This window comes from Dasypus novemcinctus, chromosome 27 (assembly GCF_030445035.2).
Source record: "Dasypus novemcinctus isolate mDasNov1 chromosome 27, mDasNov1.1.hap2, whole genome shotgun sequence".
Taxonomy (NCBI): domain Eukaryota; kingdom Metazoa; phylum Chordata; class Mammalia; order Cingulata; family Dasypodidae; genus Dasypus; species Dasypus novemcinctus.
In genome coordinates this window covers 51981980-51991273 of record NC_080699.1, presented here as the reverse complement: position 1 = coordinate 51991273, position 9294 = coordinate 51981980, and the positions used below count along the sequence as shown (strand labels likewise).

At 42.8% G+C, this 9294-nt stretch overlaps 1 pseudogene; it reads right to left on the bottom strand.

Moving 5' to 3' along the window:
- Nucleotides 1–5941: 5941 nt before the first annotated feature.
- LOC101445751 (HUWE1-associated protein modifying stress responses 1 pseudogene) lies at nt 5942–7652 on the bottom strand (annotated as a pseudogene).
- Between the last annotated feature and the right edge of the window lie 1642 nt (nt 7653–9294).

The window sequence follows — 9294 nt, the reverse complement described above, 5'->3', positions numbered from 1 at the left end:
AATACCCATTGCCTAAGAGTTTACCTCCTGGGAGCAGATGTGACTCAAGCAGTTGAGTACCTGTTTACTACATGGGAGATCCCAAATTCTGTTCCCAGTGCTTCCTACAAACAATAACAAACAGTGAGCAAAGAAATGTAAAAACCAACTCAGCAAAGAAAGGTAAAAACCAACAGCTAAGCCCAATGGGGCTTAGCAGTTGAGGGCCGGCTTCATATGAGGTCTCTAGTTCAATCCCTGGTCCAGGTACCTAAAAAAAAAAAAATTAATTAATAAAAGAAAAACAAAAAGGTTACCACCTGAAAACCTCCTATTATGCAAATGTGGCCTCTCTCAAAGCCAAACCATGCAAGTAAATTCACTACACACTCACTGCCATCTCCCTGGCATGGGATATGACTCCTGGGGAAGAGCCTCCCTGGCACCAAGGGATTATTACCTAGCACTAACCAGCAATGCATTTAGAAAAAGACCTTGAACCAAAAGGGGAAAAAATTAAAGAAAATTAAATAAAAAATTAAATAAGAGATTTCAAAGTGGGTTGAGAAGTCATTCCAGAGGTGATGCTTATGCATAACCCAGGAGGATCTCACTAACTGCTACAATAAAGTGTCAAAGAGGGGTGCTCCAGGGAAACAGACGTGGCTCAAGCAATTGGGCAGCTGTTTACCATGTAGGAGGTCCAGGGTTCGATGCCCAGGGCCTCCTGGTGAAGGCAAGCTGACCCATGTGGTGACTGGCCCACACAAGTGCAAGCTCATGTGGGAGTGCTGCCCCATTTGGGAATGCTGCCTGGTGCAGGAGTGACCCCAGTGCAGGAGTGCCATCCCAAGCAGGAGAACTGTCCTATTCAGAGAGCTGGCACAGCAAGATGATGCAACAAGAGCCACAGAGGAGAGACAATAAGAGACATAAGCAGGAAAGGGAGCTGAGGTGGCACAAGAGAATGATCATCTCTCTCTCACTCTGCAAGGTCCCAGGGTCAGTTCCCAGAGCCGCCTAATGAAAATACAAGCAGACACAGAAGAACATACAGAGAATGGACACAGACAGTGGGGGTGGGGGTGGGGAGGAGAGAAATAAATAAATCTTTAAATAAAAACACAAAGAGGGGTGCTCCAGAGGGATCTAGAGACATCCAGACACTACAGGCAAGGCACACAACCCCATGAAATCAGTACCCATCGTGGGCCTTGCCTTGGAATATATGATAACCTATTTCCCCACTGTAACAGAGTTAGGCTCATTTATAATTTCCCTATACACGAGTCTTCTACCCCTTTTATTTGAAACTATAATTAGCACTATACCCATTAAATACAAGTTCTAGAGACTTAATCTTTGGTCTGTTAACATGCTGGTTAAGCCCTGAATCTTGGCAGATTTGTAGCCAACATCTACTTTCCAGTTCATCAGACTTGTCCAGGACAACTAACTAAATGATGACAGTGGGAAATCTCTATTCCAAAAAGTAAAGAGTATTTACAACTGCAAGGAAAACTGTTCCTTCCCTCCGCCCCATAAGATCTAAGCCTCCTCTCAATCTGAAGCAGAGCAGCATCACCATTCCCAAATCCTCATGGTTGAGGAATGAACAAACACAAGGGGGCAATGCAACCATGGACCAAAGTGGACTTATTATTATCCTAGCAATGGAAGAACTTGTAACACTGATATAAAGACAGTGGTCACCAGAGGTGCTGAGGGGAGGGAGAGGAAGAATAGGTGGAACATAGTGCATTTTTAGGACGTTGAAATTGTGCTGCATGATTTTGCAGTGACAGATACAGGCCCTTATATATTTTGTCAAAACCTGTAAAATCATACAGTGCAAAGTGTAAACCATAATGTAAACTATAGACTACAGTTAGTGGCAAAGTTTCAATACATGTTCATCCATTGTAACAAATGTTCCACACTCGTGTAAAATGTTATTAATAGGGGAAAATGTGAGAGGGGGAGGGGGTGGGTATATGGGAATCCCCTATATTTTTTATGTAACTTTTCTATAATATAAAATTTCTTTTAAAATAAAGTTAACTTATTATTGATATACAGGCAGTGGCCACCAGAGCTTCTGAGGGGAGGGAGAGGAAAGAATAGGTGTAACATGGGGACATTTTTGGGACACTGGAATTGTCCTGCTTGAAACTGCAATGACATTGCAATGACGGATACAGGCCAGTATACATTTTGTCATAACCTGTAAAATTGTGTGGGGCAGAGTGTAAACGATAATGTAAACTATAGTCCATGGTTAGTAGCAAAGCTTCAATATGTGTTCATCTATCGTAACAACTGTACCACACTAATGAAGAAAGTTGATGATGTGGGAAAGTATGGGAGGTTGTGTGGGGCATAAGGGAATCCCTTATATTTTTTATGTAACATTTATATAATCTAAAGTTCTTTAAAAACAAAAATAAATTTTAAGTTAAAAAAATAAAAAATAAAATGAGACTCACCTCTCCCATAGGGTTATTCTGAAATTAAATAAGTGAATGCCTATGAGATGAGCTTTATGTTAGAAAACTTTAAAGCCCCATCCACAGGTAAGGGACTCTCTTTATTCTCTACACTAATTTAAGGGCCCCTCACCCCCACTGACCTGCCATGGTGCTCCAAATTCCACGGTTAGTCATGCATTTTCCTTAGGGCACTGCAGGCCCCAATTAAAATACATCTCCATGTATCCATTAAGCCCCTGGCACCTACTATTGCGGCATCATGTCATCATTGCAATTAGTTTACCAGCTTAACCCAGTAGAAGCCTGTTACTGAGCAAAAGCCGAGGGTTCTCTGCCCAATGCACTCTAGTGACAAATTCAGGAGACATTGGGGTTTCAAAGAGAGAGTTTTTTGCCAAGTGGCAGAGCGAAAACATCAGAATGCCCATCTGCCTAAAATCTGTCTACCCAAATCTAAGGAGTTTAGGGTTTTGATGGATTCAAACAAGGGAAGTTGGAGTGGTTATTCTTACAATAGTAAGTATCAACAAGGGTTAGGATTAGTCTCGTGAGTTTCAGTAATTTTAGGTATTGATTTCTGGCTCTTCTATAATATACTATAAAGTAAGCAAAAGCAACTATATAATGACTCAGTAATCATAATCATTTTTTAATTCTTGACTCTCAGTTACATTTCCTCCCTTTTGCTTATTGCCTCAATCTTGACAGTGCTCTAACTTCTTTATGCTCAGAAGGGGTGTTGGGGGAAACAGACATGGTTCAACTCACAGAGCATCCACCTGCCAAAAAGGAGGTCCAGGATTTGATACCCAGGGCCTCCTGGCCCATGTGGTGAGCTGGCCCATGCACAGTGCTGCTGCACGCAAGGAATATGGTGCCATGCAGGGGCACACCCACATAGGGGAACCCCACGTGCAAGGAGTGCACCCTGCAAGGAGAGCTGCCCCATGTGAAAAAAGCACAGACTGCCCAGGACTGGACTGGCACCACACACGGAGAGCCGATGCAGCAAGATGACTCATCAAAGAAGAGAGACAGTTTCCCAGTGCAGCCTGACAATGCAAGCAGATGCAGAAGAGCAAACAGCAAATGGACACAGAGAGCAGACAATGGGGGGGGGGGGGGGGGCAAGGGGAGAGAAATAAATAAAATAAATCTTTAAGAAAAAAAGAAGGGGTGTTGGCATTATGGGATAGAGGAATGAAATTGGCTGCCATCCTTGGGGAGACTGGTACCTTAGGTGTTAGTGCTTAACTGGCAAAGGAACAAGCCAGAGGCTTTATAGTCTCTGGAAAAAAAAAACTTAATAAGGAAATTGAAATTTATAGTTTTAAATAACTATATTACATCGGGGAAATAATTTTTTTAGACAGGGCCCAGAGGAGTCCTTAAGGTTTTCAGGAACACTGTTGCTTGGGACTCTGCAATCTTATTGAAACCTGCCTAAGAGTAACGCCCCTAATGATCTCCCAATCCTATTTGAAATCAAGCCATTGAAATTTTATTTTGTTTTACTTCTTTTCCCCCTTTTGATCAAGAATCCCATAGTGCCAGGGAGAGACTTACCCCCCTGGGAGTCATTCCCCATGGTGCCAGGGAGATTTTGTCCTGGGAGTCATGTCCCATTTTGGGGAGAGGTAGTGAGCTTATTTGCAGAGTTTGGCTTAGAGAGAGACCACATCTGAGCAACAAGGAGGCTTCCAGAGAGTGACTTAATAAAAAATTAACAAATCAATTTTAATTTTTTAAATATATATATTTTTATTTTTAAAAATATACTTAGATTACATAAATATACATTAAAAAATAAAGGGGATTCCCATATGCCCTACTCCCTATACCTCAATTTTATTGATACATATTAATAAAGCGTACAAATCATCCAAAATGTATAATTAGTGGTATTTGACATAATCACATAGTTGTACATTCATCAGCTCAATCATCATCAGAGCATTTTCATTAATTTGATAATAAAGAAAAAAACTAACAAGAAAATTCTTCACCACCTCGATCTCTCGCTACTTCCCCTGCTGTACACAGCCACTATTTCTGGCTATACTTGCCCAATTACTTATTTATTTATTAAGTAGTTTTATTGAGATAAATTCATATATCATAGGATCTATCCAAAGTATATATGATCAATAGTTTTTAGTATAATCACAATGTTGTGCATTTATCACAACAAAAAATTTTAGAACAATTTCATTATTCCAAAAAGAACTCTGTACTCTTTAGCAGTCCTTCCCAAGTCCTATATAACCACTAATCTAATGTCATCATTATAAATTGATTTATAGTGACATTTTTTACACATGGAATCATGCAATATATAGTACTTTGTGTTTGATTTCTTTCACTTAGCATAATGTGTTGTGTTTTTTTTTCATTTTGTTTGGTGTAGTAACATCCAGAGAGTGACTCTTAGGTTTAACTCTAATTAGGCTTCATTATAAAAATGAGTTTCCTTGGGTTTCTTTTCACAGGTCTCCCTGCTTTCAATTCTTAGATTTAGGCCTTACAAAGTTCTCTGATTATAGTTTTAGTAAACTGGGAGCCCCTACTGCTTGACAGAATAGCAGGAATTCCCAAGGTGGGCAAGTTTCATGCTTTCCTGCCCCAGTGCCTGAAGGGACCTTGCAAATCCCTTTTATTTTATGCTCCAAACACTCTGAAATGCATCAGGGTACTACTTCAACCTGTACAGAACACCAAGATCTCAATCCCCATCTTAGGTTCCTTGTTAAATAATGCTGAGCTAGGTTGTTCAAATAAACTGACCAGACAGATTAAATTAGATTGTGTGCCACAGCTATTTACAAAAAAAAATTTTTTTATTGATTCAATGTTAAGTATTAATTGCATGACCATCATAGCACCTCTTTACATCACACAATCACCAGAATTAGAAATTGCTTTGAAAACAAAAAACAGGGCACAGTCCAATAATTAGAAGTTGCACACAGTTACTATATAGAAACCAGGTGCATGGTACAGTGCTGCTGTGAAAATGGAAGCCTGCAGATTTGACAAGGACGCCAAATCATGTTTTAGACAATTTTAAGAAAGTGGCAATACTGTTGAAGCAAAATACTCAACACAGCAGGAAATGAAGGACCAAAAAAATGAAAAAAGAAAAAAGAAAAAAAAAAAAAAGAAGCATTATATAACCTAATAAACATCTGACATTTCCTTTCCCTTTTGAGAATAAATACAGTTAAGGTCACTTTTAGCCTTGGAACGGATATATGTTTGCCTATGATGATCTTGCTAACGACTACACATTATCTGATGTCCTCTGCTAGGATTATAGTTTTGAGAAAGCCATAGTTACAAGAGGCATCTACTGCAAATACCTAGAAATTCCTTTTATGGCAACCACTGTAGAATTCACTTGTCTTAAACAGTGAACAAGGGAGGATGGCCTCATGTTTCCTTTGCAATAATAGTATGTGTTGAGGATCAAGTGGCTTTCAAGCAGCATGGTGGGTGTGAAAATGTTTGCAGTTTAGATCATTCTGCTGCGTTTATGGGTTGTTGAGTCTGTAAAGACATCGCCCCATTGGGCTGAGGTACGCTTTCTAGCTCCACCATTGTCCAAGTGGAGTGCCGTTTCTTCTGATGTGAAAGTGTTCACATCGACATCGTGGAGTCCACTTCTCCGACTACGAGCATTCGATCCGCTGCTTACCCGTGGAGGAGAGCCTGGGGACTCGAGCGCGCTATGCTGGCCATCGCACCACTAAGCCCGTGCAGAGCCGCGGCTTCCCGGAAGGGCTGCAAACCAGCCTCTACAGATGAGCTAGCTTCCGCTGAAGTGCTCCGTTAGGGGGCACTACAGTCAGTCCTGGGGGAGCTCTAGAGTTCCCAGGTGGAGGAACTTTTCCACACAGGAAGCTGATCAAATCTTCTCTACGTACAGTTCTTCTGCGTTTTTTAACCCAAGCCAACACATCCTTACTGCGACGCTGATAGCCAATCTGAATTCCAATATCAAAACTTCGCTGACGGGTATCCACGCTTTCTTTGCAGAGACTGGTGACGGCGGTGGCTGCATTTTGGAAGGGGACCCGGAGAGGAAGTCCTGCCTGTGACACGCTCGGGCTTTGTGGAGCCGGGCCGCGGCGGTGGCGGGTTCTGGCAGAGGCGCCGCAGCTCCTGCGGCTTGTGCTCGGGCTGCGCGGCCGCCGCCTCCTGCAGCTCGGGGGCAGCTGCTCGGCCTGCGCGGCCTCGGCCAGGCGCTGCCCTCCACTCGGAGAACCAGTGCTCGGGCCGTGCTCCCGGACCTCGGCCTCGCCCTCCTCCCGCCGCGCCTCCCTCCTCCGCGGCCTCCTCAGGCGGGGCCCCGCGGGAGCGTCGTCGTCGAGCGGCCCGGCGGCGGGGCCCAGCGGCCGGCGGCGGCTCCTCGCGGCGGCCCAGCCTCCTGCACCCCGGGGGCCTGCGAGCCCCGCCCCGGGCCTCCCCACCCCCGGAACCCCGCTGGAGGACGCCGCGACCGGGTGACCGCCCCCGCTCGCCTCGCCCGCCGGCACCTCCTACCGCCCCCCCATGGCGCCGCGGCCTCCCCAGGGCCGCCGCCGACCGCCCGGCTTCCACGCAGGCCGGCCTGTGCCGCCGAGCCCACCCCGAAGACTCAAAAAAATTTTTTTTACAAAATTAATTCTCCTTTTTTGGTCCTCATAAGTATTATAGGTTAAAAATACAGATAGCATTACTTTTTACTTTGGATTATGATCCACCTTAGTCTTTAACTAGATCAGTCCCATCCCCTTTTGGCTGAAGTCTGATCCTTTCTTTAGCTTCTTTAACACTTGCCGTGTGGGGTGGCCTTTTTCAGTTACTGCTGCTTCTCAGCACCTTTAGAGCTGGAGAACTTCAGCTCTGAGTCTCAGATGTCATACAGACACCTAAAGTTCCAGGGAGCTACTAGGTTACAGAGAAAGAGCAGAGCATCTCAGAACTTAGAAATAACAAAATCCCAGAGTAAATGTGACTTATAAGAGCTTACAGTCTAGGCCCTAATTCCCTTAGGAGCATCTTTAAATGAAACTATTTTTAGAAATAAAAATCATGTGATGATTAATTTATATTGAGGTGATTGGGCACAGACCATCCGCAGAAGCTTTGTTTCATTTACCTTTACACCTTTACCAGGGTTACATTAATCAACAGGTAGAACATAGCTTAACAGACTTGCTTTGCTTCTCTTTAAAAGTCCCTTTTTGATGAAGATGAAGTTCTGGGAAATGGATGTAGTTCAAGCAGTTGAGCTCCTGCCTACCACATGGCGGTCCAGGGTTCGGTTCCTGATGCCTCCCAGAGGAGACGAGCAAGACCACGAGCATACTCTGGTATGATATGGAATCTTGGTCTTCTGGACAGAATACTCAGATAATTAAGAAAACTTTTTATAAACTTTCATTAAGAGCAGACTAATAATCCAAGAAAATGTCATTATTTTAACAGAGAGAAAACCAAACTCCAGTTTTGTATGAACACTCAGTTTGATACGAAACCTTTTTTAAGGTTAAAAAGTATCATAAGTTTATTAAATTTTAATTAGCGTTGACTGTGACACACACAATTCACACTCACAAACCCTCTGTGACTTTCCGTATCCGTTCAGATCAGCCTGCATGTTCCTACCTTTCATAAAACTAGGCATTTGCCTTAGGAAAACCACAGGCCCTGAAACTACGGCAAACGAAATTCCCTTCCGCAAGCCCTCTGCGACTTTCCATGTCCGCTCAGGTCTTGTCCTACATATTGGTACCACTCGTTCTGTGAAAGCCAGTGATTCCACTTCAGGACAAAGCTACACTCTTTCCTTTAACAAAGCACATGCTGCAGGCCTGATACACCTGCACGCTTTCAGTTACCAAAAATGATCTCTGAATTGCTTTCATACATCCTACAAAATACGATCATTTTTAAATAACATTTGCCAAAATAAACTCATTAAACACAAACTTACATTTTTCATCTTAAAGATCTAATAGACATAATGCTACCTTATTTTATTAGTCCCCATATAAATATAGGAGAACATACCCAAGTAGATTAAAATGAAAACAATGATGGTTTATGTAAGAAATGTTTTTTCTCTTCTTCCACAGGTTAAAAACCTCCTTGTTTCCATAACATTCTAAAATGAACAACCTCAAAAGCATACAATCTTTGAAGAATATGCTACAATTGTTCTTAGCATTTTGCCCAAAGCATAATCCAGGAAAACCTTTTTTATAGCTCTCAAGGAGCTTTACTTAGTGAAGTCTGGCAATTAGATTAAAAATTTTTTTCCATTAAAAAATTGATGTATATCATTCATACATGAACATACATAATAAATAAGTGTATAGCAAAAGTTGTGAATATTAAACAAGCATACATAATATCACACAGGGCTCCCATACCTCACCCTACCTGGCAAGTCGATTTTACTTAATTATCCCTGAGGCTACACGTGTTTTTCTTTCTTCTTTTTTTTTTAAGTGAGGTACCGGGTCAAGGGATCGAATCCAGGACCTCACCTGTGGGAAGCAGGCTCTCAGTCTCTCGAGCCACATCTGCTCCCCATGGTTTTTGTTTTTTGGCTATCTGGTTGTGTCATTGTCCTTTTGATGTGTCACCACACCTCTTGGGGGCCTGTGCCTCTCCGTGCAGGTCTGGGACTCTTTTCTACTTTTCACCAGGAGGTCCTGGGGATGAGACCCAGGTACTCCATGTGATAAACGGGAGCTCAACTGCTTGAGCCACAGCCACTTCCATCCCCATGTTTTAATAATGAAAAGAATAATAGTCTCAAGGTGGGAATTCCCTCAGA